The 27,224-nt window shown below is 53.2% G+C and overlaps 1 protein-coding gene across 4 annotated transcripts in view; it reads left to right on the forward strand.

Moving 5' to 3' along the window:
* Positions 1-27,224, forward strand: part of CARD11 (caspase recruitment domain family member 11) — a 145,797-nt gene that overhangs the window by 24,561 nt on the left and 94,012 nt on the right. Inside the window, exon 1 of one of the 4 annotated variants that reach the window (XM_019422513.2) lies at positions 2,630-2,854. The exons of 2 other annotated variants lie outside the window; for them this stretch is intronic. The gene's annotated coding sequence lies outside the window, so the exon portion shown is untranslated. Of the gene's footprint in view, positions 1-2,629; positions 2,855-25,236; positions 25,396-27,224 lie in introns of those variants that run through there. One more of the 4 variants, XM_019422512.2, reaches the window with a different exon arrangement.

A 27,224-nucleotide genomic window follows, 5' to 3' on the forward strand; every position in this document is an offset into this window, starting at 1 on the left:
CAAGAGTCCGATGCCTAACCGACTGAGTCACCCAGGTGCCCCTTATAAGTCTTCAAAGTCTGGTGTGTCTTTTACACTTTTAGCGCCTGAATTCAGACACTACATTTTCCTTGAAAATACTTGACCTCTATGTAGATTTTGTAAAGTTCACAGTTGGAAAAGGAGATTAATATGCTCAAATTGCATATTAACGTAACACAGTTTAAAAGTTTTCCAGTAGCAGATTCAAGAATCGGTTTTTAGATTTTAATTAAAGTTAGCGAAAGTCTCGTGGAATTTTAAATTCCACTTCTCATCCACACCAGCCACACGTCAAGCGCTCAGTAGCCAAGTGTGACTAGTGGCTGCCATCTTGGACCACACGGTTCTGTATCTTCATAGGGGTTTGGGTTCCACGGTGTATGCATTTCTCAAAACTTATTTCGTGACGCAGTTAAAATCCATAAATTTTACCTGAAACCGCCTCCTGTCGATGATATGCACGTATGTAAATTTTACCCAAAAAACACCTCTAGTTAATGATACGCATGAGGAAGTATTTACAGGTGAAGTATGCTGATGTTCTCAACTTACTTTGCAACGCATAATAAGAAACAAGGATTGGGGCGCCTGGGTGGCTCAGTCGGTTAAGCATCCGACTTCGGCTCAGGTCATGATCTCGCGGTCCGTGAGTTCGAGCCCCGTGTCGGGCTCTGTGCCAACAGCTCAGAGCCTGGAGCCTGTTTCAGATTCTGTGTCTCCCTCTCTCTGACCCTCCCCTGTTCATGCTCTGTCTCTCTCACAAAAATAAACAAACATTAAAAAATAAATAAGGATTGATTTCTACACGGGTACATGATAAATCAAATACAGCAGAATGTTCATTTTAGAGTCAGGTGGGTGGGATATATGGGTGTTCACCATATAATTTTTCTAACTTTTCTGAATGCTTAAAAACTCTATTAAGGTGTTGGGGAGAAAAAGAGACAGGTCTTCACCGGCCTATACCTGCATGTAATCCACTGCTAAATCTCAGAAACACAGCGTTGACTGAAAGAAGCCAGCCCCACAAGAGAATCTACGTAAGGCTCCATTTGCACAAAGTTTTTGGACGTTACAGGCACAACTGACCTCTGCTGTTCGAGGTCAGAATGTGGTGATCTGTGGTGGGGAGGGTGCCTCAAAGGGGGCATAACTGGGAGTTCCGGGGTACAGATGGAGTTCTCTTTCTGATTACATGTGTGGGTCACACGGGTGTGTGTTTGCTTTGTGACAACTCACCCCAGCTTCTTGCAGAACTTTGCGCTTGGAAGGATGACAACTGTATAATGGGTTTTGTCGTTCCAAGGCGTGCGTACCCTTCACACACGGCACGGGGGAAACCAGACTTCTCTAAGGCCACACTGCCTGATTTCCAGGTTTCCCGGAGTGTGCCAGGGAGATCGCTGCTCCCAGGCGAGTCTTCGGGGAACAAGGACTCGGAGGCACTGGGCCTCGGTGCCGTTTCTCTGGGGAACTTTCCGTGCGCGTGTGGATTGCGTTCTTGAGCCTGATCTGCAGAAAGGAAACCCTGTTCCTTGGCCCCTGGCACATGTGCACCACCAACACTACGCCCCTCAAGACTGCCGAGACTTCAGACCCCCCTGTGCTCCTGCCATGATTTACTTCTCTCTCGCTTAGTGGCTTAACGAACCAAATGCCTCTCCCTTTGGTGGCTCGAGGAACCCTTCTCCGAGAACTTAAAACATGAGACAGGAGGGCACGTTCTTCAGCTATCACAGGGGGAATCAAAGGAGGGGCAGAGGGAGAGAAGAGTGGTAAACTGAGGCAGAACAGGAGGGGTGTTGGGGGGGGGCAGGGCAAACAGTGGCAAATCAAGGAGACTAAGCCCCAGTATTCTCAGAATGCCTCCAGCGCACCCAGATTTTTAGCTGGTGATTCAGGACCGTCCTGCCCACTCGGTGCTCCGTGCTGATTGTGAAAGAGCAAGGCCTACAGGGGCCTTTGGCAGGGAGATTACTAGAATTACAGAAACGTCGACCTCCAGAAATTACAGTTTCTCTTACGAGGGTCGTGGAGCAGAACTTTGAGAGCACGAGTGGGGGTGGGGGTGCCGGGCCCAGGACAGCTGGGGCTGGGGAGAGGGCACAGGCGGGTCTGTCACCACAAAGTGCCTGGGAGGGGAGCCAGAGGCCCTTGGAGGAGAGATGACCGCCAGGCAAGCCCAAGGAAGTTTCCAGAACAGAGGCTGAGGGCAGGGAGAAGCCTGGAAGGACCCAAGGACTCAGGATTCCTTGTTTCCCTCTCCTTTGTGGGAAAAGCCTCCCGCCAAACCGCAAGGAGAGGTCTGGAAGTTCTTAAAAACGTGACAAGTTGCTTCTGAGGGGCGGCTGCTTAAGCCCTCCACCCAGGGCGGGAGGAGGGGGCGTCCCGCCCAAGGCGACAACCGTGCCTCGCAGCCTCCCAGGGCTGGGGCGGTGGACTGGGGGTGCAGCCGGCGCCGGGGCTCCCCCACCCTGGAGGGGGCCCCTCAGCCTCCCCTCCCCTCCCCGCCCGAGGACCCAAGCCCCGCCCTGCCCCCTCTTCCTTATCTCTTTCTAACCTTTTGCATTTTTTAGTCTCATTTCCTGTCGGGTTTTGCATTTCCCTCCCCCTGCCAGCCTATGACACACTTTCTCTCCTTTTTTCTTTCTTTCACCTCCTCTGGCCTCTGGACTCAGGCCTGGGCGGCGCACAGCCCCCTCCCGGCCCTGCAACCCCTGGGCGGGCGGTGCCCCTCGGACGGGACGGCCGGGCAGGGCCCGGGCCCAGGGGGAAGCCGGCGGCCTGCGCGGAGGAGGCGGCCGGCGCGGCTGGCAGAGCATGAGCCCCCCAGGTAGGCACTGGCGGACGCGGGGGTGGGGGGCGCAGTGTGGGGATGCCGCCGTGGGGGGGGGGGCACCATTGGGGGGGGAGGGGTGCGTCTGGAGGAGAGCACATGCAGGGGTGGGGACAGCGTGGGGTAGGGGGACGATGACGCAGCGGGGCCGCGGGGGTAAGTTGGGGGGGCGCAGTCATTGAGGGGGGTGCGGCTGGGGGAGAGCACATGCGGGGTGGGAGCGACTGAGGGGTCTGGACTCACCCGTCCTCACCCTCCTGGCCCCTGGGAGCTGGTCCCGCATCCCTCTCTCCCCCTCCCCTCTTTCTCCACCTCACTCTCCCTGCCCCCCTTCCTGCCCCCCCCCTTCCCATCCAAGCCTGATTTCTTCCACTTTCTGCCTCCCTGTGTCCCCTCCGTGCCTCTCTGGGACAGTCTGTCTCCCTCCGGTGTCTCTGCCTGACAGGGCCCCCATGCCCCTGTGGCGCTGGCCTGGCAGGGCGCCCCTGGGTGCACCTGCCCCACACAGAGGAAGAGAACCTTTTCTAACACCTGAAAGGACAGGAAGTTTCCAGACCACAGCGAAGCCTGACTCAGAGGCTCCCGAGAAGGTGGGGCCCCAGGCGGCGGAGGGGAGGGACAGCCTCTCCCACGGGGAGTCTACGGAGGGGGGCAGGAGGGGCCCCCGGCTCCCCGCACGGCCAGGAGGAGGTCCCAGTGACCTCGGGGCGCAGTCCCCCTGCCCCGGGGCGCGGACCACCCCCACAGGGTTAGGCTGGAAGCCCCCACCCCCACCCCAAGCTCTGCTGAGCCCTGGGGCACAGTGGGATGGGCCCCAGGGAGACCCTAAGGCTGTAGGAGCCTCAGACTCCCTGCCTGAGCTCCGGTTTGTGACCTTGTGAGCTTCCAGGCCCCAGCTCAGGAGAGTGTCAGCACAGGGCCCTTTCTTAATCCTGGTCTTGGACCAAACTGACCTCTGTGCCCGGACTGTCCTCAAAGCCCTTGATTTGTAGTTCAAAAAATTTCTCTTGACATTTACAACTTCTCTTGAAGGTATAAGGTCCTCAACCTTCCAGAAAGGGAAAGACCCGTCGGTCTGTCGCTTGACAATTATTGAGTACCTACTCCGTGCGTCCTGTGCCCTGGAGATCCTGGGGGCTGTGCATTAATGCGGGGGCTAGAATTGAAGCTAAAATTCTCCGCCTCTGTCCTTCCCCTGAATGTCCACCTCTTTCCACCCCCGAGGAAGCTGTAAAACATGATGCTTCTGCCCAGGGTCAGAGGTGATCTGAGGCCACAGGGAGCCTGGCCCTCAGCCTGGCCCACACTCCAGCTGAAGGGTTTGGACGTGTGTGGTTTTATTCGCACCAGTATCAAAACGGAAGGCGGGTAGCCCCACCAGTGCACGCGGTCTGGAGTCAGTGCACGAATGATCCTTTATGTGATGTTTTTCTTAATCGTGGTAAAACACACGTAGCATAGAATGTACCTTCGCCACCCGTCAGGTCCGCAGTTCGCTGGTATTAAGGACATTCACGCTGCCGTGCACCCACGTCCGGACCTTCTTCATCGTCCCAGTCTGAGACTGTCCCCACTAAACACGAACCACTGCCCCACCCCCGCCCGTTCCTGGCACCCACCCCGCTCTCTGTGTCTGTGGGTCTGACTCCTGCAGGGACGTCATACAAGGGGAGTCACAGTGTTTGTCTTTTCGTGACTGGCTTCTTGCAACGAGCATCGTGTCCTCAAGGCTCATCCGTGTTGTAGCGCGTGTCTGAATTTCCTTCCTTTTTAAGGCTGAGTAGTAGTCCACTGTGTGGATGGACCCGGTTTTGTTTATCCACTCGTGTATGTGATCTTCTAAAATGACTCGTGAACCTTATAGTTCTTCAAAGGACGACTTGAATCAGCCTGTGGGCATTGTCTAGGTGGCGCTGCCCTGGGCACTGTGGGGGACCCACGGAAGGGACAGGACACCCAGATGTCCTTGCCCTAAGTAGTTTGTGCTGTGCCGTCTGGGTACATCGTGGCCAGAGTATACTGAGACTCCGAGATGTTACAGAATTGCGGGTGTGTGGCCGTGGGAGGCGAGGCTGGGACCTGGTGGCTCTCAGAGGCTGCGGGGATCGGTGGAAGGTTCCGGGCTGAGACGGTGCGGGCAGGGCACCGTCCCGGCCCCTTCCTCACTTTCCTTTGTAGTGTTTCTACGCCCTCGCGAGAGCGGGCTGGCTTCCCAGGACGGAAGGGCCGTGTGTCTGGGTAGATGGGGGGTGGGGGCCGGTGGACGGTGAAGGCAGCCGCTCTCTGCCCGTCGTGCGAGGAAGACCACACTGAAAGGAGGATCCGCGGAGCTCCGCGAGGCAGTCTCAAGGCCGCCTTCCGCTGGGTCTTGCCTTGGCTCCGCGCTCAGCCTCAGAGCCAGTGCTCCCTGGTGACGGGGACCGGGGTCACAACTCCCCCGTGGGCCGGGAGCCCCAGACGCCCAGCGTGACGCGAGCGTGGCCTGCTGGCCTTTTGGCACCACCTGATCTGTGACAATTTTCAGAAGGTCCGATCAAGGCACGAAGGCAGTCGGAGGTCTGTGTTCCACCTGTCGGGTCCGAGGCCGGCCGGGCCGGTGGGAGGGCGCATCCTGCCGTGTGCCCAGACGCGCCTGCTCCTCTGCGCTCAGCCTGTGACCTTGGACAGCCTGTCACGGCAGCTCTGTGAGAGCCGTTTCTCCTCCGTGAAATCCGGACGTCGATGCTGATGATTTTCAGGATTGTCGGTTACACCAAGCGTAAAATGGAGAACACAAAATGCAACAGATGACAACCTTTGCTGGCATTCCTGGCATCGGGGGAGGTGAGGTGGCACGTTGAGGTCCAGGCTGGGGGCTGGAACCCCGGCTTTCCCACACAGCCCGGCTGCGTGGGCCCCGTCACCCGGTTTCCTTCCCCGCAAACCCCACCTTCCTGGCGGTTGTGGGATGGTGCCGCGTTACCTGATCGGCCGAGAAAATATTCAAATTGATTTAAATACAGGATCAGAAAGAAAAGGAAAAAACAACTTTTGAGGAAGCCGCTTAGAAACGCTTGTCTTCTAAGGACAGTTGAAGGCGGCCGATTCCCAGATGCCAGCCCCGAGCGGGGCCACGCTGCGCGGGAGAAACACGCCCCTGCATGGTCCCCCGACCTGTCTGTGAGCCCCTCCTGTGCTGCGGGTCAGCGGTTCTAATGGGCTGACTGTTTGGGTCGTGCTCTGTTCAGGGCTCTGAGATGATGATGGCCCCTGTCACGTTTGTGTTAGGGTGTCCAGTGCCCATGGGTAACGGGATTGCCGAGGGGCATACTGTTCCCGCCTCCCCGGGCTTGCGCCCTCCCTTCCTGCACCAGCCCCGTGGTCAAGCTCGCTCAGGCACGTCCGTCAAAGCCCCCCACGCAGCTCGGGGCGGGGGGATCATTCCTTGGTGGGTGACTCTCCTTGCTAGTGGCTGAGCCGGAGGGAGTGGCGTGCAAATTCCATACCCCGAAGGAGGGCTCCCTCCTGCCTGTGGGGTTTCTGTTTCTAGGGTGTAGGCTTCCCGCCTGTCCCGCTCCCACTCAGGAATGGGCAGGCCTCAGACACACGTGTGGCCATGACAAGGCACCCCCCCCCCCCCGCCCCCCGCTCTGTCCCACGTAGACCCTGCTTTTCTACAGTCACTGCCACCCCCTGGGGCTGGCACCGTCCATGAGGAGGCAGCATCCTTTAGTGGCAGGATGTGTGGTCTCGGAGCCAGGCAGACAGGGTGTCATCCATGCTGGCTCTCCAGCACGCTGGCTGTGTGACCTCATGGAAGTCACCACCTCTCTGAGCCTCAACTGCACGTGTGTAAAATGGGTATAAACACCGCCCCCCCCGGGGCGCCTGGGGGGCTCAGTCGGTTAAGCGTCTGACTTTGGCTCAGGTCACGATCTCATGGTTCCCGTCGGGCTCTGTGCTGACAGCTCAGAGCCTGGAGCCTACTTTGGGCTGTGTGTCTCCCTTTCTCTCCGCTCCTCCCCTGCTCACACTCTGTCTCTCTCTCTCTCTCTCTCTCAAAAATATATAAACATTAAAAAAAAAATACCACCCCTACTTTAACGTAGACCAAAATGTTTCCAAAGGAAGTAATCTGACAGCTTCTGCTTTTAAAGCCCTGCTTCTGACTTGGTTATTTGTGAGGGGGGTGGGGCAGGAGGCAGAACAGAAGTGAGGAGTTAAATACAAAGCAATATATAGGCACAGAGCTATCTCCTAATTTACAAAAAAATCAATGAGAGGCAGGAATCGGCAAGCTTTTTCTGTAAAGGTCCAGACAGTAAATATTTTAGGCTTTCCGAGCCAGACGGTCGCTGTGGAGACCACTCGGCTCTGTTCTTTGCAGTGTGAAAGCAGGTGTCCCCATAGGTGAGTGTGGCCAGAGTGGGCCCGTGGTGCAAAATGGGTAGCGCGGGCTTGGCCCTTGACCATCATTTGCCAACCCCGGAATTGGGGACCTTGACCCGAGAGGAAAATTCTTGAAGACACGAGCAAATGGAATATGAACACAGCCGGCCCCGGGCCTCATCTCTGATGAAACGTGTGCAAAATAACACAGTAACGCAGCAGGGGCACCCCAGTTTCTACCGATTGCACTGGCCAAGATCAAAAGGTTGAGGGGCAGCAGACGCTCATGCACGGTGGCTTTGACGATATTTACCAGCAGATGAAGCGAATAAAGCCTCCGGTCTAGGAATCCCACTTCTAAGAAATTATCTCACAGATAGACTTTTTCTGCACACCAATATTCATCGAAGCATTGCTTACCCAAGAAAAAGTTTGAAGCCTCACAAATGCGCCCCAAGAGTGAGGTCCATCCATACGGTGGCATTCTGTGAGGCCATTAATTGGACCAGGGGGATCTCTAGCAGACATCTGGGAAGTTTCTAGAAAAAAAAAAACAAAAAACAAAACCTAGCACACATAAGAAGGTCTCTCTGGTAGGGACCTAGGCGGGAGAGGTATGTATTTCATATTTTGTATTTTGCGTCCCTCTCTTTTGGTTTTGTGGAGTTGTTTTGTTTTTACCAAGAGCACGTGCTATCTTTACGATCAAGAAAACAACACTGAAGAGTAAGGTGACACAGAGTGTCCAGGGCCATCCCCAGCCCGTGCTTTGGGCCCCATCCTGGTTTCTCTTGGTCCCAACCTCCTGCCTTTCACCCCGCCTTCCGCTTTCAGCTGTGTCCCAGTAAGAGAAATCATGGGGTGTCACTTCCCAAATCCGAAGTGCACAGCTCATGAGTTTTTCCATCTGCCCTTGTAGCCAAGCACCCACACAGACACGGGGTCCTGTCCAGGGCTCCCCAGGGCAGGGGGGCAGGGACGCAGGCCCCTTCCCTGTCGCCAACCCCCCCACCCGCTTTGCCTGTCCCTGAACGTCACGTAATGGAATCACGCGGCAAGTGTGACCCAGCTGAGACCCGACCGTCAGCATCGTGGACCTTTGTCTCCCGCTACGCTGCCGAGTTGGGTGCCCCTGCGTGGACATCCGTGATTTCTCGAGCCGCTGGTCCCACCGCTGGTACACATCTGTGTATTTGCGCTCCGGGGCTGTTATGATAAAGCTGCTGTGAACACTTTTGTGGAAGTCTTGGTGGTGATGACCCATTTTATTTTATTTTTTTTTAATCCAAAGGTGAACAGAAGCCCCGTGCCAGCATCGCTGAGCTTTCGTAAATCGTTATTTCAGGGGATGAATGTCGGAACGAAGTGAAACTGTGTCTTACTAACATTAGTGCGTCCTTCCTTGTCTGAGTGAGGATTATGTGATTCATTGAAGTTTCCTAAGAAGAAATGGCCTTTATTTAAAATAAATAAATAAAAGGGATTTGAGTGTCGTTAGCGCAGCAGGAAACGCTCGGTTGAATAGTAATGACACCTCACACTTCTGTCCCAGGCTCCGGTCTCCAATTCTCAGATGCTTTTCCAAACCCGACTTGTTAACCTCCATCGCGCCTGGGGTGCCGTGGCCTGTGGTCATCCTTGTTCGCAAAGAGGTGTGCAGAGATCCCCTTTCCTGGGGACGTTCCGGGGTGGGGGGCGTTCTCTGTCTCTGCAAATCCTGTCTCCCCCAGCCCTTAGGGGAGATTCTGGTTGCATTCGGGGACGTTTCAGGTGTCAGAAGAAAGTGGCCTAGGAAGGAAAGGGCGCTTTTCTCTCTAAATGTCCAAGTTCGGGAGACCGCCCGCCTAGGGCAGAGCACAGGACCGTTCACATGGAGTGGACCAGTCTCCTGTCCCCTTAATGTTGTCGTTGTACACGGTTTTTACCTAGTGCCATGTCTTTCTTAACTAATTAAAACTTTTGTTTTGGTTTCAATTTATTTTTATTTTAGAGAGAGAGCACACAAGTGGGGAGCAGGGGCAGAGAGGGAGACACAGAATCGGAAGCAGGCTCCAGGCTCCGGGCTATTGGCACAGAGCCTGACACGGGGCTCAAACTCATGACCTGTGAGAGCACGACCTGAGCTGAAGTCAGACGCCCAACCGGTTGAGCCACCCAGACACCACTATTTAAACGGCTCTTATCAGGGCGCCTGGGTGGCTCAGTTGGTTGAGTGTCCAACTTCGGCTCAGGTCATGATCTCCCAGTCCGTGAGTTCGAGCCCCGCGTCGGGCTCTGTGCCGACAGCTCGGAGCCTGGAGCTGCTTCGGATTCTGTGTCTCCCTCTCTCTCTGCCCCTCCCCCATTCATGCTCTGTCTTTCTCTGTCTCAAAAATAAATAAACATTAAAAAAAATTTTTTTTAATTAAATAAATGGCTCTTATCAAGGTCACCTGGGGCCCCAAGCGGCTAAGTCCAGGGGTCCGTTCTTAGTCCTTCCAGGATCTGACCTGGCCGCACATGACAGTCCACCCCTCCTCACAACACGGGTTGGTTTGCTCTCTTGGTTTTTGTCCTTCCTCACTGACCACTTCTTCTGATATATCTTTTCTGATTCCTCTGTAACCTCCCAAGGTGCCCGGGGCCTCTTCTTCCGGTGCTTTCCTTCCCAGGGGGGTCTCATCCAGCCTCATGGCTTCCTTCCGAAGTGCTCTCCAGCTCACGGCTGCCAAGTAGAGACTCGCTCAGACCCCCTTCTGGACTCTAGACGCTGACAGCCAAAGAGTCTCGACTTGTCTCCCTGGGCCTGGAGTAGGTCCAGAATCAAACTTCTGGTTTCCCCGACCCTGCCGGGTGCGGAGGCTTCAACACCCCTGAGAGGCCTGGCTTCCCCTCTTAGAAATAGGAGTGTGTCCACCTGCCCAGTGCAGAAATCCCAGCTGTGCCAGCGAGGTCATGGAGAACGCCGTTCCGGTGCCTTGTTGGTTCGTCTTTTCGTGGGGACTTGCTCTCCCGGTGGGTGGGGCATCGTGTGGTGTGCTGGAGACACCTCGGGCCTCAGAAGGAGGCGACTTGGGGCCTGGGCCACGAACCCACTGGGCAGTCTTGGCCAAGTGCCTTCTCCCCTGTGGGCTCATTGTCCTCCTGCGTGAAGCAGTTAATCAGACGGGCCTTGGGCCGGCGCGTGGGTTCCATCTGGAGGGCCGGTTGGTGCCAGGCCGCTCGTCATGGCTTGCATAAGAAGGACGGAGCTCTGCGATCGACTGCCCATGTCTGCTGCGGGCGTAAAACTGAAATTGAAGTCTGGGTGCCCCCGGTGAGTCATCTGTGCCCTTGTGTGTCATGACCAGGAACCGTCGGAGCCTTAAAGCTCCTGATTGCTCGGCGACCTTGAGCAAACCACTTCACGGCCCCAAGGTTTTGTTTCTTCATGAGCAAGATGGAGATAAATAATCCCTCCTTCCTACCGCACGGACTTGCGCTGAGCGGATAGCGGGTGAAAAATCGCTTTGAAAACAGCAAAACGTTACATGGACGTGAGCTTTTATTGTCGCTAATTGACCTCTCTCGCCCTGCATCCGTGTTGACCGGGCCTTCCTCCCGGCCGTCTCATCGGGCCAGGCTCTCGTTGCGCCCCCGCTCTGGCAGGACAGCGCCGGCCGGGTTCCCCTCGTGACGATGAAGAAGGGGGTGGCCATGAGATGTTGGGTGTGGGGCGTGATCTTCTGTGTCGATCTGCAAACCCCCGGGCAGGCGGCTTCCTGCGGGGCCTTGCGGGCGCTCGGGCGTGCGCCTCTTGCGCTGGTCCCCGGCCGCTTGGTGATGCCTCGGCACAACAGGTGTGGAACAGAAACCTCCCCGGAGCAGACTTTTGTTTCCCTTCGGTGTTCATGTTTATCGCTCAGATCTCTGGGCTTCGTTCTCCAGTTGGGCGGGTTGGGAGTGGCTGGGCTCGCTCCCGGGTGTGGCTGTGGTGAATTTCTGGAGTGGGCACTGGCCTGCGGGTTGTGGGGACCCAGTGGAAAGACCCGGATCTGTCTCTTTTGTCACCTGATGAAAACACCCTTGTCCCCAAACCTACATGTCTCTCTTCTTTCACCTTGAACGTTGTTAATGCCCTGTGTTTTCTGCAAAAATCCCAGAGTCCCTGTTTGCAGCCTCCTGGATGCATTACCTTCTCCCTCCGACCCAGGGGACCCATCTGTTCTTATATTATTTGGTTTAAGTGAAGCTTTGGGGCATTTCTTCTTGCCAGTGGTATGTTCTGAGTCAGATTCATTGGCCAGGCTGCTATTTATTAGTGGGTGTGTTTTATTGTAATGCGATTCATTTCCTTCTGGCTTCATTCTCCGGCCTTTGTCATGAACAATGTTTGGTGTGGTGTGAAATGAGGAGCATTGAAAACTTTTCTAAGACATAAAGGGTCTTTTTTTTTTTTTTTTTTTTTTTTTTTTTGGTTAGTGGCAGAAAAATAAAGGACTTGTGTTTCGTGTAGGCTTGGAAACAGTGAATCAGATTTTTGTTTTGTCGAAAACCTGAAAATCTCGGGCAGGACTTGAAAGTCTCTGGACAGAGGCGAGCGCCGCGTTTAGGGGTTTGGGGTGATGCCCCTTCCCGACGTGCCGGTCTGCAGGTGGGGGGGTGGCTACCCACGGAGACCGATTTGAGAGAGGCCAGAAGGATTGCCTGAGTCAGACCGCTGCCGGGGCAGAGCGGGTGCCCACACTTCCTCCCTTGCCTTTCCTGTTCCAAGGGACATTTTCGTGATTCAACACCTGGTTGTTATTCACAGAAGAAACTGGGTAGTGAGTGTCAGCTCCACAACCCCCCCTCCCACCCCGCCAACAGCGACCTTGGACGAGTCGCTGAACGTGTCTGCACCTCCCCTCATCTGTAAAATGGGGACAACGGCGTCCTTCCGACAGGAAATCAGATGAGATGCCGTCTAGGGAGCACCCGGCACCCGCAGCAAGCAGGTCGCTCTGGGAGACGCACAGTAAGGGACAAGTCCCGCTCATGAGGCAGGCGGGCGCTGCTTATTGGCAGGGGGACCTAGAGCAGGGTCAGGGGAATCCTTGCCGGATCTCAAATTTAGCGACAACAGTTTATGCCTTTGCCCGATGCCCGTGTGTCAAGCCCCATCACCCACCTGTTCACTCCTCACCTGTGCCCAGTGGGCCCCATCCACGGGCACCCTGCTAGGTGCTGGGGACAAAAGGATGAAACGTCCGGAGTCCCGGCCCCCGCGAGCAGGTAGTGTGGTGAGGAGATGGACATGTGCACACGCAGTGAAGACAGAGCCCCCGGGTCTGGCTGAGGGAGTCGGGAAGGCTTCCCGGAGCCGCCTGAACGACTCTGGCAGGGTAACAAAGTTTTTGCCGGCACAGAGGTGGGGAGGGCCTTCCAAGCAGGGAACCAGCCTACGCAAAGCCACGGAGGTGCGGTTAGTGGCAGGTCACACAAAAAGACGGGGGGGGGGGGGGGCGTCGGGGCACAGGGAGGAGAGGCCGCCAAGAGCCCTGGGTAAGGTGCCAAGGAGGCGGAGGCCGTCCTGTGGGTGAGGGCCGGCTGCTGGGGTCTTCTGGGCGGGAGCCGCGAGCTAGGGTGCCGGTGGGGTCTGAAAGGTCACGGGTGGCAGCGAGGAGACCCGATGGGAGACTCGAGGCAAGAGGCAGGGCCCCCCTCAAATGGGACACAGGCCGGGATTGGTTTTGTGATTTCAGATAAGCGTCACACTCAGGTATCGACTGACAGTCATACAGGAGATGTGTCCAGACCCCGAATGCACAGCACCGGGAGGTTAGACAAAGTACACACGTCCCCGTCACCAGCACCCAGATCAGGAAGCAAAACAGGACTGGTGAAAAAATAATAGCGTAATTAATAATAATAAGGGGCACCTGGGTGGCTCGGTCGGTCAAGCGTCCGACTTCAGCTCAGGTCATGATCTCGCGATGCGTGAGTTTGAGCCCCACGTCGGGCTCTGTGCCGGCAGCTCGGAGCCTGGAGCCTGCTTCGGGTTCTGTGTCTCCCTCTGTCTCCGCCCCTCCCCTACCCACACTCTGTGTCTCTTTGTCTCTCAATAATAAATACACGTTAAAAAAAATTGAAAAAACAAATAATGATAATGACTTCCAGTATAATAACAAGTGTTAGTATAGGCATGTCCCGAATACTTGCGTGAACGTCGAGGTACTGAAACAATATTGGTTGTCGATCCGAGTGCTGTGTGTCCTGTCTGGCCACCCGAGCTGTGTCCGCGGTTTGCCCGGAGCGACACCTGTTTGCCCGTAGCAGTCCGTTTTATGAACATTGCACGTTTTATCTGTATTATCAGTGACGGCTCTTTTGGGTTGTTTCCAGCTTTGTGCCATCGTAATAAGGCTGCTGGGACCGTCCTTAACGCCTCTCTTTGGAGACACTCAAGAGTGGATCTGCTGAATCAGAGTCTGCCAGCGGTCAGCTCTAGGAGATCATTCTCCAAGACCGTTGCTCCAGACCACACCCCCGTCAGTGACAGATGTGAGCCCCGGCTGCCCCACATCTTGGCCTACATGCGCTGTCTTCTGTCTTTTTGTTTTAGCCACTCGCGTGGCCGCATGGCCAAAACAAAAAATTGTGTGGCTTTTAATTTGCATTTCACTTATGACTAATTAAGTTGAGTACCTTTTTTGTGTGCTCATTGGCCATTTTGGATATTGTCCTTGGTGCCTCGTCAAGTGTTTGGCCTGTCATTCTAGTAGGTTGTCAGTTTCTTATTGAATTGTAGTTGTTCTTTATATATGATAGGTAGGAGTCCTTTGTCAAATATATGTATGACTGATACCTTTCTTCAGTTTATGGCTTGCTTTTTCAAAACCTTCTTGGTAGAGTCTGCTGATGAATAGGAGTTTTTAATTTTAAATTTTTTTTTTCAACGTTTATTTATTTTTGGGACAGAGAGAGACAGAGCATGAACGGGGGAGGGACAGAGAGAGAGGGAGACACAGAATCGGAAACAGGCTCCAGGCTCCGAGCCATCAGCCCAGAGCCTCACGCGGGGCTCGAACTCACGGACCGTGAGATCTTGACCTGGCTGAAGTCGGACGCTTAACCGACTGCGCCACCCAGGCGCCCCTAGGAGTTTTTAATTTTAACATAGTCAAATCATGTGGTCTGTAACCATACTTCTTACGGTTAATCATTTTTTTTTAATGTTTTATTTATTTTTCACAGAGAGAGAGAAAGACAGCATAAGCGGGGAAGGGGCAGAGAGAGAGGGAGACAGAATCCAAAGCAGGCTCCAGGCTCTGAGCTGTCAGCACAGAGCCCGACGCGGGGCTCGAACTCACAGACCGCGAGATCATGACCCGAGCCGAAGTCGAACGCTCGACCGTCTGAGCCACCCAGGCGTCCCGGGTGAATCATTTTTTGAACTCTATTCCAGAAAGATATGTCTACCCCAAGATTTACGTTTTCTTCTAAAAGCTTTATTCCATCTTTCACATTTCGATCTACAAAGCCCTCTAGAATGAATTTTTTTAGTTTCTTTATTTTCTTTTTTGTTAAGGTTTATTTATGTATTTCGAGGAGGGGGAGGGGCAGAGAGAGGCAGAGAGAGAATCCCAAGCAGGCTCCACGCTAATAGCACGTGGCTTGAACTCAGAAACCGTGAGACTATCACCTGGGCCGGACTCAAGAGTCGGACACTCGACCGCCTGAGCCACCCAGGCACCCCTGAATTTTTTCCTTTAAAATAAACCGTATTGAAGGATACTCGAGATACGATGCAATGCACCCATTTTCACTGCACAATCCACTGTGTTTTCACAGAGGTGGATCCCTGTGTCATCACAACCCTAATGGAGATAGAGAACGTTTCCATGACCCTTCAAGTTGCCCCACGTTCCCCTTGCTACTCAGGATGTGGTCCCTGGGCCTGTAGCCTCAGCCTCACCGGGAAGCTGGTTAGAAATGCAGACTCTCAGGCCCTGCCCCAGACCTGCTGAATTAGAATCTGCAGTGTAACAATATTCGAAAGTACTTTATATGCACATTAAAGGTTTAGAGGCAATTTGAGTTCCTTTGGAGAAAGGTGACAAGCCAAAAATGCTGTTTCTATTGTTATAAATAGCATAGCCTGAAGCAAGGCAGAGGATATGATAGATTATCCAGTTTGGGGGGAAAATGAAAGCGAGGACTAAGTTGGGAAGAAATGTCGAAGTCATTACAGGAGCACCCTCTGGTCCCCGGACCAAAAACATATCCTCCTGGGGTCCTGGCCCCACCGATGCCAGGACAGGGCTCACCGAGGGGGATGAGATTTGCCACAGGGGAGGCTCCTGGGGCGCCTGCCTCCTGGTCTGCCCTGGACCCGAGTGGAGAAAACCATCCAAGGACCAAGCTCAGAAGGGACTTAATTTTGGGGTGGTTACTGTCACCTTTTTTACTTTAATTTTTATCTTTATCTAAGAAATATATACATCGGTTCCAATGTCAAACATTTCATCGTGGCTTGTCATAAAAACCGTCGCCCCCAGCCCCCACCCTCCCCACTCCTTTGACATTTTAATCACTCAGTCTTCCCCGGGGCCCTGTTTCCCGACACGAGTAACCATTCCCTCTCCTGCTGGGCTGGGAAGGGAGCCCTTTCCACATGTTCAGCGGTTCCTCCTGGTTTTAGCCCTGCCCTGCTGTCCACCTTCTGCTGTATGAGGTGCGTCCCTTCTCTGGGCTCTTTTTGATGGCTCTTCGACCATTAGGCACTGGGTTTCAGCTTTCTCCGAGTCTCTAAACATTCTTTAATTATAAATTTAATTTCTTCTAAAAATTCAAGCGAATTGTATACATACACATATGCTGAAGAATACTAACGTATCATATAATAAGGAGTATTAACAAAAATACTTTACATTTCAGCGTATGGACGCTATTTTTGTGAATGGTGTGAAATCCCTTTAAACTTCCTGCCATGGGCGGGTCTTTTCCCCCTGGGATCTGCAGCACTGCCGGGAGTTTCTCAGGAATCGAGTGGCCTCCTCCCCCGGCTCTGCGTCTGCACTCACTGTCCTTACATCTATCCGCTTCAGCCCAAAAATACCAGGCTGTCCTCTTTCTCCCTTCGTTTTCTGCCTTCTCGGGTTCTCATTGGCCATTTCCTGATTCCATTTCATCTCCTGGCTTAGCCTACAAATTATACTTCTTTTTGAAAGAGTTTCGAAAATGCATTTAAAAAATTTTTTAATGTTTGTTTATATTGGGGGGGGGCAGGGGAGGGGCAGAGGGAGAGGGAGACACAGGATCGGAAGCAGCTCCAGGCTCCGAGCCGTCCGCACAGAGCCCGACGTGGGGCTCGAACCCACAAACCATGAGATCATGACCTGAGCCGAAGTCGAAAGCTTACCCTACCGAGCCGCCCAGGCGCCCCTGTCCTCTTGATTCTTGCGGAGACCTTCCGTGTCTCGGCAATCCTTCCTCAGCAGTGTTGTCGGGCTTCTCCAGTGGAACCATCCACATATTAGCCATAGTTGTTTGACGTTCCCCGTCTGACAGGTCCAGTGTCCGTGTCGTCTCTGAGTCTGGCTCTGATCTCTGCTTTGCCACTTCAAAATCCTTTTCTTCTTGCCTTTTGACGTTCCTTGTACTTCCCTGTGGGGAGGCATACGTACGGCGTTGGGTAATGGGAACCGAGGTAAAGAGGCCTTTGGGCAAGGATGTGTGTTAGTATGGCCAGGACTGGTGTCTGTGTGACGTCTGTTGCAGCTGTAGGTACTAGAAGCTTCCAGTGCCTTGAGCACCGTATCCCTGTTTTGTCTCCCTTCTGGCCTTGGAGCACACCTTTGTGTGCCTTCCTAAAGAGAGAGAGTTTTTACAGCCCTTGTAGCTGTAATCCACACTCGTGCTCGGGCCTGCTGGTGTGGTGGAGGGGAGTGTTCTAGAATCTATGGTGAAGTGTCAGTCTTTTAGTGGGCAGGCGTCTCGGTGCTGGGACACTCACAAGTGATTCTTCCGCGATACCGAGTCCCCCCTACCCCCGGCTCCTTCCTCCAGCTGCAGTGTCTCAGTCTGTTTCCTTGGCACCTTACCCTGTGACGATGGTTACGAAGAAGGCCCTGGGCCTGTTTCAAGGCAGTTCTTGTCATCTCCATTGCGTTTCTGGGATCCTCCCTTTGAGAACCCTCCCTTTGTGGGGTTCCTGGTGGAAAAGGCCAAAGGGCTGTGGTGTCCCCCTAACACCGTGGTCCCCCTGGTTTTTCATTCTTACTGGTACACACTCGGCCTCCAGCAGTCTGCCATATTTTATTTTATTTTATTCTATTCTATTCTATTCTATTCTATTTTATTTTATTTTAGAGAGAGTGCAAGAACAGGGGAGAGGGGCAAAAGAGGAGAGAGAGAATCTTAAGCAGGCTCCACACTCAGCACAGAGCGAGACACGGGGCTCGGTCCCACGACCCCAGGATCATGACCTGAGCCGAAATCAAGAGTCGGACGCTCAACCGACTGAGCCAGCCCGGCACTCCCATGACGTTAGATCTTAATGCCTGGTAGGACCAAGCCGTTTGACCTCATTCTTTATCACGTGGGTCTTGATTCTTTTCGGCCCTTTGCTTCACCTTATGTACTTGAGATTCAGCTCCTATATATTCTGTAAAACACCCTGTTGGGATTTCAGTTGTAGCGAATCTGTAGGTCATTTTGGGGGGAACCGGCATCTTTCTGATATTGAGTGTTTCCGTCTATGAATTTGGTTTATCTTTCCATTTCTTTAGGTCTTCTATAATGTCTTTCAATAAACTTTGAAAATCTTCTCTACAAAGGTCTTGCTTTAGTTTTTAAGTATCTTTGGCTTTTTGCTGCTATTATAAACAGTGTCTTTTAAAACCCAGCATTTGTGTTTTTACTAGTGTAGAGAAATGCAGGCTTTTTAATGTATTCAGCCTTGGATTCATAACTGTACTGAACTCTTTTTAAGTTCTGGTAATTAGTCTCTGGGGTTTTTTTGTTTTGTTTTTTCTGTGTAGATAATAATACCATTTGTGAGTGATAGTGTTTGTTTTCCTTCTGTTTTCATTGCTTAGATATTTTCTTTTTTTCCTTTTTCCATTCATTCATTCACTCATTTATTTATTTTCCCACACTGGCTAGACTCGAACAAAGCACTGATGAGTAGCGGTAATAGTGAGCATCTATGTTTTGGCTTCAATCTTGAAGGAAAAGCTTTCAAATTTTCACTTTTTTTTTTTTTCAGAGAGAAAACTTATCTGAGAGAGAGAGCGCACAAGCAGGGGAAGGGCAGAAAGAGAGGGGGAGACACAGAATCCGAAGCAGGCTCAAGGCTTTGAGCTGTCAGCACAGAGCCCGACATGGGGCTTGAACTCATGAACCATGAGATCATGACCTGAGCCGAAGTCGGACGCTTAACAGACTGAGCCACCCAGGTGCCCCCAAAGTTTCACTTTTAATTATTATGTTGGCTGGAGGATTTTTGTGGATATGTTTAATTAGTTTAAGAGGACTATTTCCTTTCGGTTCCTAGTTTGCAAATATATTTTATCATGAGTGTGCATCAGATTTTATCAAGTGCTGTTTCTACAGTCACTGAAGTATATACAACTCTCTGCCTTACTCTTTTTTTTTTTTTTAAGTGTATTTATTTTGAGAGAAAGAGAGTGAGCAGGGGAGGGGCAGAGAGAGACGGAGAGAGAGAAAAGCAGGCTGGACACTATCAGTGTGGAGCCTTGTGCGGGCTTGAACTCATGAACCTGAACTGAATCGTGACTTGAACTGAAACCAAGAGTCGGACGCTTAACTCACTGAGCCACCCAGGCGCCTCTCTTTGCCTTATTCTCAATTAATCAAATCCCATTGTACTATTTTCTAAACTTCAACCAACTTTGTATTTCTAGGATAAAGCCAACGTGGTCATGGTTTTATTTATTGTAGCTAGATTTTTCCTAGTTGGAGAATCTTTTTATTTATTTATTTTTAATGTTTATTCTTTTTTTTTTAATTTTTTTTTTAACATTTATTTATTTTTGGGACAGAGAGAGACAGAGCATGAACGGGGGAGGGGCAGAGAGAGAGGGAGACACAGAATCCAAAGCAGGCTCCAGGCTCCGAGCCATCAGCACAGAGCCTGACCCGGGGCTTGAACCCACGAACTGCGAGATCATGACCTGAGCTGAAGTCGGATGCTCAACTGACTGAGCCACCCAGGTGCCTCCTAGTTGGAGAATCTTTTTGAGTTAAAACACTCATTTTGTGCTTTCTCTCTTCCCCAACTTTTAATATATCATATATATATATGTGTGTGTGTATATATATATATATATATATTTTTTTTTCCCCCCTTCAGGATTGAGATATTTGTTGTGTTTCCCTCCCAATTCTATTCCTCACCCACTGGCTTCTGGTTCACGAGTTATATATTCCATTTTTCATTCATTTAATGGATACTGTAGACATTTTAACATTCATATTTAATAAACTATAAGTTAATTAATATCTTTGCCTCCCTCCCCCTGCACAATACAAGGACTTTTTCATTCATTTCCAAATACTGAATTTGCCAACTGTTTCATGCACGGCTGTCAGGTATTTTAATTCTCTTATTTTAAAACCCACAAAATAGACATTATTAGTTTTGTTGCCGTTTTCTTTGGTCATTATTCCTCTTTACATCTAGACTTAGTATTTTTCTTCCTTCCAGAAATATATCCTTTATAAGTTCCTGTAATTGGGTTCTTTTGGCGATGAATTCCCTATTTTTGTCTGAAAATGCCTTGATTTTGCTGCTGTTCTGAGATAAAATTGCGCAGAGCGTATGGTTCCGAGCTGCCGATGCGTTCTTTCAGCACATTGAATGGATCGTGTCCTGCCTGCAGCTTCTCTTGTCCACATCTTTCTCATCCCCGAGTAACCGTTGTTCCTTGGAAGGTAGTCTTTTCCCCCCTTGCTTCTTTCATAGGCTCTTTGCTTTCTATTTACGATGTTCGTTCCGCAGCCGCACTGCAAATACGCGGGTGTGGATGGAGGCTTTCGTTCTCCGTCTTGGGATTCGTCGTACAGCCTGCATCTGAGGGAGTCACCTTTCATCAGTTGTGGAAAACGCTCGACGGTGCCCGCCCCGAGTCCTGTCTCCCCGCCTGGACATCCCAACACATGTGGCACGATCTGTAATGTCCCTCCACATGTCTGAACCTTCCCAGTGGTTTCTGTCTTTTTTGCCTTGCAATACCACCTTCTTGGTGATTCTGCATGTCTGTTTTTCAGCTGACTGATCATCACCTCTGGTGTATCTGTTCTGTTCACCATCCTTTGAGGGCTTTAAAAAACCAAAGTATAAGGATGTTTTCTTTTTTCTTTTTTTTTTTTTTTATTTATTGAGAGAGAGAGCGTGTGCACGTGCCCGTGCACGCATGGGAAGAGCAGAGAGAGAGGGAGAGAATCCCAAGCGGGCTTTGCACTGTCAGCACAGAGCCCGACACAGGGCTCCATCCCATGAACCACGAGATCCTGACCTGAGCCGAAATCAAGAGTCGGACGCTTAACCAGCTGAGCCACCCAGGCGCCCCAAGGATGCTTTCAAACACAGACAAAAGTAGAGATTCAGATCATGAACGCTTTCCGCCGTCCGAGTTGATCGGTATCTGCGCGTGGCCCCCTTTGTTACAGCCGCGCGTCCTCTCCCCTCGCCCGCGTGTGGCCGAGCGCGGCCCAGACTCCACACCATTTCACCTGGAGCCGTGGGGTTCCACGGAGTTGTTAACGTCATTCATGATCGTTCGGTTCTTTCAGACATCTGCCTGGTTGAGTTGTTGTTTCCCTTTTATATCTTGGTTACTTAAACGTATTAAACATGTGGTTCTTTAAGCATATTGGAGATGAGACATCTGTATTGTGCTTTGTTCAGATTCTAACATCTGGATTCCTTGCAGATCTGTCTCTACAGTTATTGTTCTGCTGTTGGTGATGGGGCTGTGTTGTGTTTTTGTTGTTATTCTTTAATTTTTTTAAGTTGATTGATTTGAGAGAGAGAGAGAACAAGCGGGGGAGGGGCAGAGAGAGAGGGAGAGAGAGAGAATCCCAAGCAGGTTCCATGTGGTCAGTGCACAGAGTCTGATGTGGGGCTCAAACCCCCAAACCGTGAGATCCTGACCTGAGCCAGGATCAAGAGTCAGAGGCTTAACCGACTGAGCCACCCGGGCACCCCTGTTTTATTATGTTTTTAAATTGTGAGCTGTTGTTCTCTGTTTTGGTTTCTTTGGGATTCTCTCCTCTCTCTCTCCCTCCCTCTCTCTCTCTCTCTCCCTCTCTCTCTCTCTCTGCAAACAAATAAATAAGCTTTAAAAAAAAATCCTCAAGCTGCATGAAACGGGGGGCTACAGATACCCAGCAAGGACGGTCCCCTCCTCCACAGAGGCTAAGACAGGTGAATTGCCTTGCTGTCTCCATCGGGTTTTTTGTTTCTTTTTTTAAATCCATCGCATCTCCGGGAATCCAGCCCTTCAGGGGTCCCGGGCTGTAGGTGAGAGGCTGCAGTCTGACTCTCCACGGCAACCAGGCCCCGGGTTGGCTCCCCGCCTTCTCTAGGCTCCCACTCTGGTTTTGCTTTCAGCCCCTGCGGACTTGCCTTAGTGTGCTGCTGTGTCACTTACGGACTTTAATAAGTGTCTTTTTAATGTTTATTTATTTTTGAGCCACAGACAGAGTGCGAGCAGGGGAGGGGCAGAGAGAGAGGGGGAGACACAGAATCCGAAACAGACTCCAGGCTCCGAGCTGTCAGCACAGAGCCCGACGTGGGGCTCGAACCCATGAACTGCGAGATCATGACCTGAGCCGAAGTCGGACGCTCAACCGACCGAGCCACCCAGGCGCCCCTTTAATAGATGTTTTAAAGGACTTTTTCTGGCATTTCAGATCTGTTATGGGGGAAGTATCTTAGACTGTGTATGTAGTCTTCCCAGAAATGGCGTTGTCTGCTTTCCACCTTCTAAAATTTTGGTGATATGTCTCACCTGCCCTGGTCCTTTCCATTCTCTGTGTCCCCACAAACACACACACGCGTGTGCGTGCGTTCCGTTCCTTTTCTGTCCAATCGGTGCCGCTCCAGGAGGGAACGGAGAGAAATGTGTAGGCATTTAAACTGCAAATCCGACTTGGGGCATTTTAAGTAATCTTTCTCTCTCTCTGTGCTGACAGCTTCTCTCCTGGTGCCTTTTTCTCTTGCTTCTCTAAGTTCGGTCCTGAGACCAGCAGCACCGTCATCCCTTGGGCTCTTGTTAGAAATTCAGGCTCCCAGGCCCCACCCCAGACCCTCCGGGCTGTTGCAACACCGGCCCCTGCTGATTGCGACACACCACAGACCTCGAGGCACCGGGACGACCCGCTCGGTACATCGTGGGGCTCCACACGGGCCCCTTCTCCTGGCCCTGGTTCCTTTCTCATCCCGGCTCCCTCTTCCTTCTCCACTGGGGTCCCTGTTCAAGCCGGGAGCTCTGGTACAGCAGTCCTCAAACCTGCACATTAGAAGCGACTTCCGAAAGCCACGCTTCCTGGGCCACACCACAGCTAATTACATCCTTGTTTGGGGCAGGGCCCGGGGCATCGTGTTCCAGAAGCTCCCAGGGTGAGCGATATGTATCCGGGAGACGCAAAGATAGTAAGAAACAGCCACGGCCCTGGGAAGTTCCCAGCCCGGAGTGGAGAAAACATCCTGAAGAATCGGAAACAGCCCCAGGGGCAGAGGTGGATTCCTGGGCATTTAACGTAAATTGCGTGCCCCTGACTGCTGCCACAGCAGCAGCTGGGTGGCCCCGGCCGCACACGGGTGACGCAGGCCTCAGCGGCCTGACGCTCCACCCCGTTCTCTCTGCGTCCTTCGTTCTGCTTTTTCACGGAGCCGTGCCCAGCGCATCCTCAGGTCAGTCGGCGGAGGATGGGCCCTCTGAGAGTGGGTTCCTCCGGGAGCCGCTGTCCCGTCCGCCAGCTGGACGAGGCGCCTCCACGCGCCGAGCTGCCGCGGGTTGGACTTAACGGTGCCGGGTGGTGGTTGGAGGTTCCCGCACGGGCCCCGCGGTGAGCCGCTGCCCGATCCCACTGTCTGCGGTAGCAGATTCTCGCACACTTAATGACCTCCCTGGACGGGCTCTGGGATCGGAGGCTGGACGCGCTGCCAGCCAGGCGAGGACGGGGCCGGCTTCGGAGCCTCTCCCGTGCCGAAGGCCCCTCCGGGGTGTTGCGGGCTGAATTACGCTCCCCCACCAAAACTCGTGCGTTGAAATCCTCATCGGCGGGACCTTGGGATGGACTGCGTTTGGAGACGGGCCTTGAAAGAGGTAATTACGGTCAAATGAGGTCGGTAGGGTGGGCCCTAATCCAGTCTGGCTGGTGTCCTTAAAAGAAGAGATCAGGGGGCGCCCGGGGGGTTCAGTCGGTTAAGCTTCTGACTTCGCCTCAGGTCATGATCTAATGGCTTGTGAGTTTGAGCCCCCCCCCCCCCCCCGTCAGGCTCTGTGCTGACAGATTCTTTCTCTCCCTCTCTCTCTGCCCCCCCACTCTCCGCTTGTGCACACACACACATGCGCTCTCTCTCTCTCAAAAATAAATATTAAAAAAAATGTAACGTTTCTTTATTTTTGAGACAGAGAGAGACAGAGCATGAACGGGGGAGGGGCAGAGAGAGAGGGAGACACAGAATCAGAAGCAGGCTCCAGGCTCTGAGCTGTCAGCACAGAGCCCGATGTGTGGCTCGAACTCACGGACCGTGAGATCGTGACCTGAGCCGAAGTCGGACGCCCAACCAACTGAGCCACCCAGGCGCCCCAAAACAATTTTTAATAAAATTTAAAAAAAGATCAGGACACAGACACGCACAGAGGGAGGATCCCATGAAGACACAGGGAGAAGACAGTCGTCTGCACACCAAGGAGCCGACCCCACCGACCCCTTGATCTTGGACTTTGAGCCCCAGGACTGAGAGAAGATAAACTTCTGCTTCCTAGGCCGCCTGGTCTGCGGGACTTGGTCACCGCCGCCCTAAGGGACGGACACAGGGGTCCTGCTGACGTCCCTGTCGTCTGTCGTGACCCCCTGCCCCCACATCTGCGGGAGCCCCAGGCAGGGACCCAGACGCTCCCCTCTGGGCGCCAGAAGCCATGGTGCAGTGAATACCGCGGCTGCCGGGCTCAGGACGTGTTTCTAACGCGGGTGCAGCCCGTGGGGCCCCAGGGCGGAGCAGGGAGTGCACCGCAGACTGGTTTGGCTTTGAGCCCTCAGCAGGCACCCCCAGGGTCATTCCCTGCTACCGCAGAGCACCTTGGCGGACCCCTGCTGAGCTCATTTTCTTGAATCAGCCTTTCTGACCCGAGGGGGGTGGGGGGGTGTGCTTCTGAGAGTTCATTTTAAAGTCAGAGGAGGCTCGTTTCCCGGGTTGATGGGGTGCTAAATCTAGCTCCGTACCTTCCCCGCCTGGCACATCTCTTTTGTGGTCGTCGGAAGCAGACGAATGAGAGCTCTCGGGGTCCTGACCCCTCGAGAAGGACCGCATCACAAGGCCCCCCGCCCTCTGGCCCGTCTCCGCCTTTCACCGCAGACTCCCATCATCTGCTCGGAGGCCGAGGGGCACGGGTGACAGGGACCGCGTCCCGGGCCACACCTCCACCTCCCCCGACCCGAGCTAGTTTTGCAGACAGAGGCCCGGCCTGCCCTCCCGGGCCCCCCCCCCCCCCACTGCCTGCCTGGCCTCCCCCCTGCCCGGGCAGACCACCCACCCCGCAGTCTCACTCAGGCCCCGGGAAGAGCCCGCTTCCCTCCACGCCACTGCCTCCCTCCTCTGAATCGCCATGGCGTGTTGTGATTAAAAACGAAAACGTGGTGGGGATGTGAAAACGGTGGCAGCTGCCGTGGAAAACACTTAGGCGGTTCCTCAAAAGGTGACACGTAGAGTTGCCGTATGACCCAGCAATGCCACTCCTCGCCGTGCAGCCCAAGGAGTCGAGAGCAGGTGTTCCAACAAATGCTTGTACGGGGACGCTCACGGTCCAGCTGGTGGAAGTAGCCCACGTGTGTCCATTAACAGAGGAGGAGGCTCGTACGACAGACTGTCCCTCCGGCACGAAGAGGAACGAAGGGCGTGCTGACGCCTGCCGCAACGCGGACAACCTCGAAACCGCCGTGCCGCGTGAAAGAAGCCGGACACAAAAGACATCGTACGGTTCCCCTGACGTGACGTATGCAGAAAAAGCAATTCCACGGGATGGAAAGCAGAGTAGCGGCTGCCTGGGGGGGGGGGGGGGGACCCGACTGCCGAGTGTGTTGGGAACTAGTAAAGGCCATGCTTGCACGGTGTCGTGAACGTGATAAAACGCCGAGAGACGGTGCGCTTAAAATGGTTGAGTTTACGTTGTGTGAACTTCATCTCGATGAAGGGGAGGAAACCATGGGTTCTTAGCGCTACAGGGAACTTGACTCCAGCCCGGACGTGTAGGTGAGGCAGGGCTCCCGTTTGGGGTGCAGGGTGCCCCACACTCGAACGGCTCCTCGTGCGTGAGAGGCAGCCCGTGCCGAGGAGGAGGTGGTGACACAGTGTTAGTACCGGGAGGACGGCCTCCCTCCCTCCCCCGCCTCGTGATCTAGTCACGTGGAGCATTGTCACAGCTCAGTTTAGCTTCTCATTTTCCAGCCCCGGCAGTTGAGAGAAACCGCCCAGCTCGGTGGCTTAGTGTCTGGGCTTTGGAGCCAGTCGACTTGGGTTTGAATGTGGCTCCACCCACAGTTCTGTGATGGTGGTCAAATCCCCAGCCTGTCTCTCTCTGTCTCTCTTTTGAAATGTTTATTTATTTTGAGAGAGGGTGCATACCATCAGGGGAGAGGGGCAGGGGCGGGGGTGGGGGGGAGCGGGGAGGAGAGACAGAGAACCCCAAGCAGGCCCCATGCAGCACAGAGCCCAACGTGGGGCTCGATCCCACAAACCGTGAGATGGTGACCTGAGCCGAAGTCAAGAGTCAGATGAGCCACCCAGGGGCCCCCGAGCCCCAACCTCTCTTGAACAACAATGCCTCTTCTGTGAGGTGGGGATGGCATCGGTGTCTACTAGGAACGTTTAAGAGAGGTACCAGCTGGGTGCCGAGGGCCACAGCAGGCACGGAGCGCGCCCTCAGCAAGGTTGGTCATCGTCTTCAGGAACTCACCCCTCTTCACCGACCCTGTCTGCATTTCCATATTAGTCACCGACTCAGTCTTCTCCCTGGATGGTTAGGGTGACCGCGTAACTCACGATCCACATCGGACACTTTTTCGTTTTAATTAACGTACAAAAAAGCGACTCTGTGAACTCACAGCATAGTTCTGTGAATTTTGGTGCATACGTAGAGTCAGGTGGCGACCACCAGAATCCAGGTACAGAACAGCTGTCACCCCAAGACCACGCCCTCGAATCAGCACACCCTCCCCTCACCCCAGTCCTGGCAACAGCCGACGTGTTCTGACGCCGTACTTTTTTTTTCGAGTATTTTCGAGTATCCTGCGAGTGGAACTTGGGAGACTAGCTTCATCCGTCGAGCACAGCAGTGCCTCTGACATTCATCCATCCACGTTATTGTGGGTGTCTGTCAACAAGTGGCTCCTTTTATTGCTGAGTAGTGTTCCGTGGTGCGGGTGGTTCCCGTCGGTGGACATCTGGGTTGTTTCCAGGTTTGGGTGACTGTGCACGACGAGGTCATGAACGTCCGTGCACACGCAGGCTTTGGTGGGAGCGTGAGTTGTCATTTCTCCGGGTGTGTACCTCAGCGGATTGCCACGGTGTCGTGGTATGCCGTGGCAGCTGAGATTGCGTTCCCCTCGTGGCGGACCGTGCTGAACATCTTCCCGTGGGTTTATTTAGCATCCGTGTATCCTTTCTGGCAAAGTGCCTGCTGACGTGTTTTGTCCATTTTTCCTCTCATGGACTGTGCTTTTGGTGCCTTGTCTAAGAACGCTGACCCACGGCCACAGGTGTTTTCTGTTTTCCTCCTAAAAGTTTTATAGCTGTACGTTTTAT

The sequence above is a fragment of the Panthera pardus genome, unplaced genomic scaffold, assembly GCF_024362965.1.
Source record: "Panthera pardus isolate Hobbes unplaced genomic scaffold, ASM2436296v1 HiC_scaffold_4, whole genome shotgun sequence".
NCBI lineage: Eukaryota > Metazoa > Chordata > Mammalia > Carnivora > Felidae > Panthera > Panthera pardus.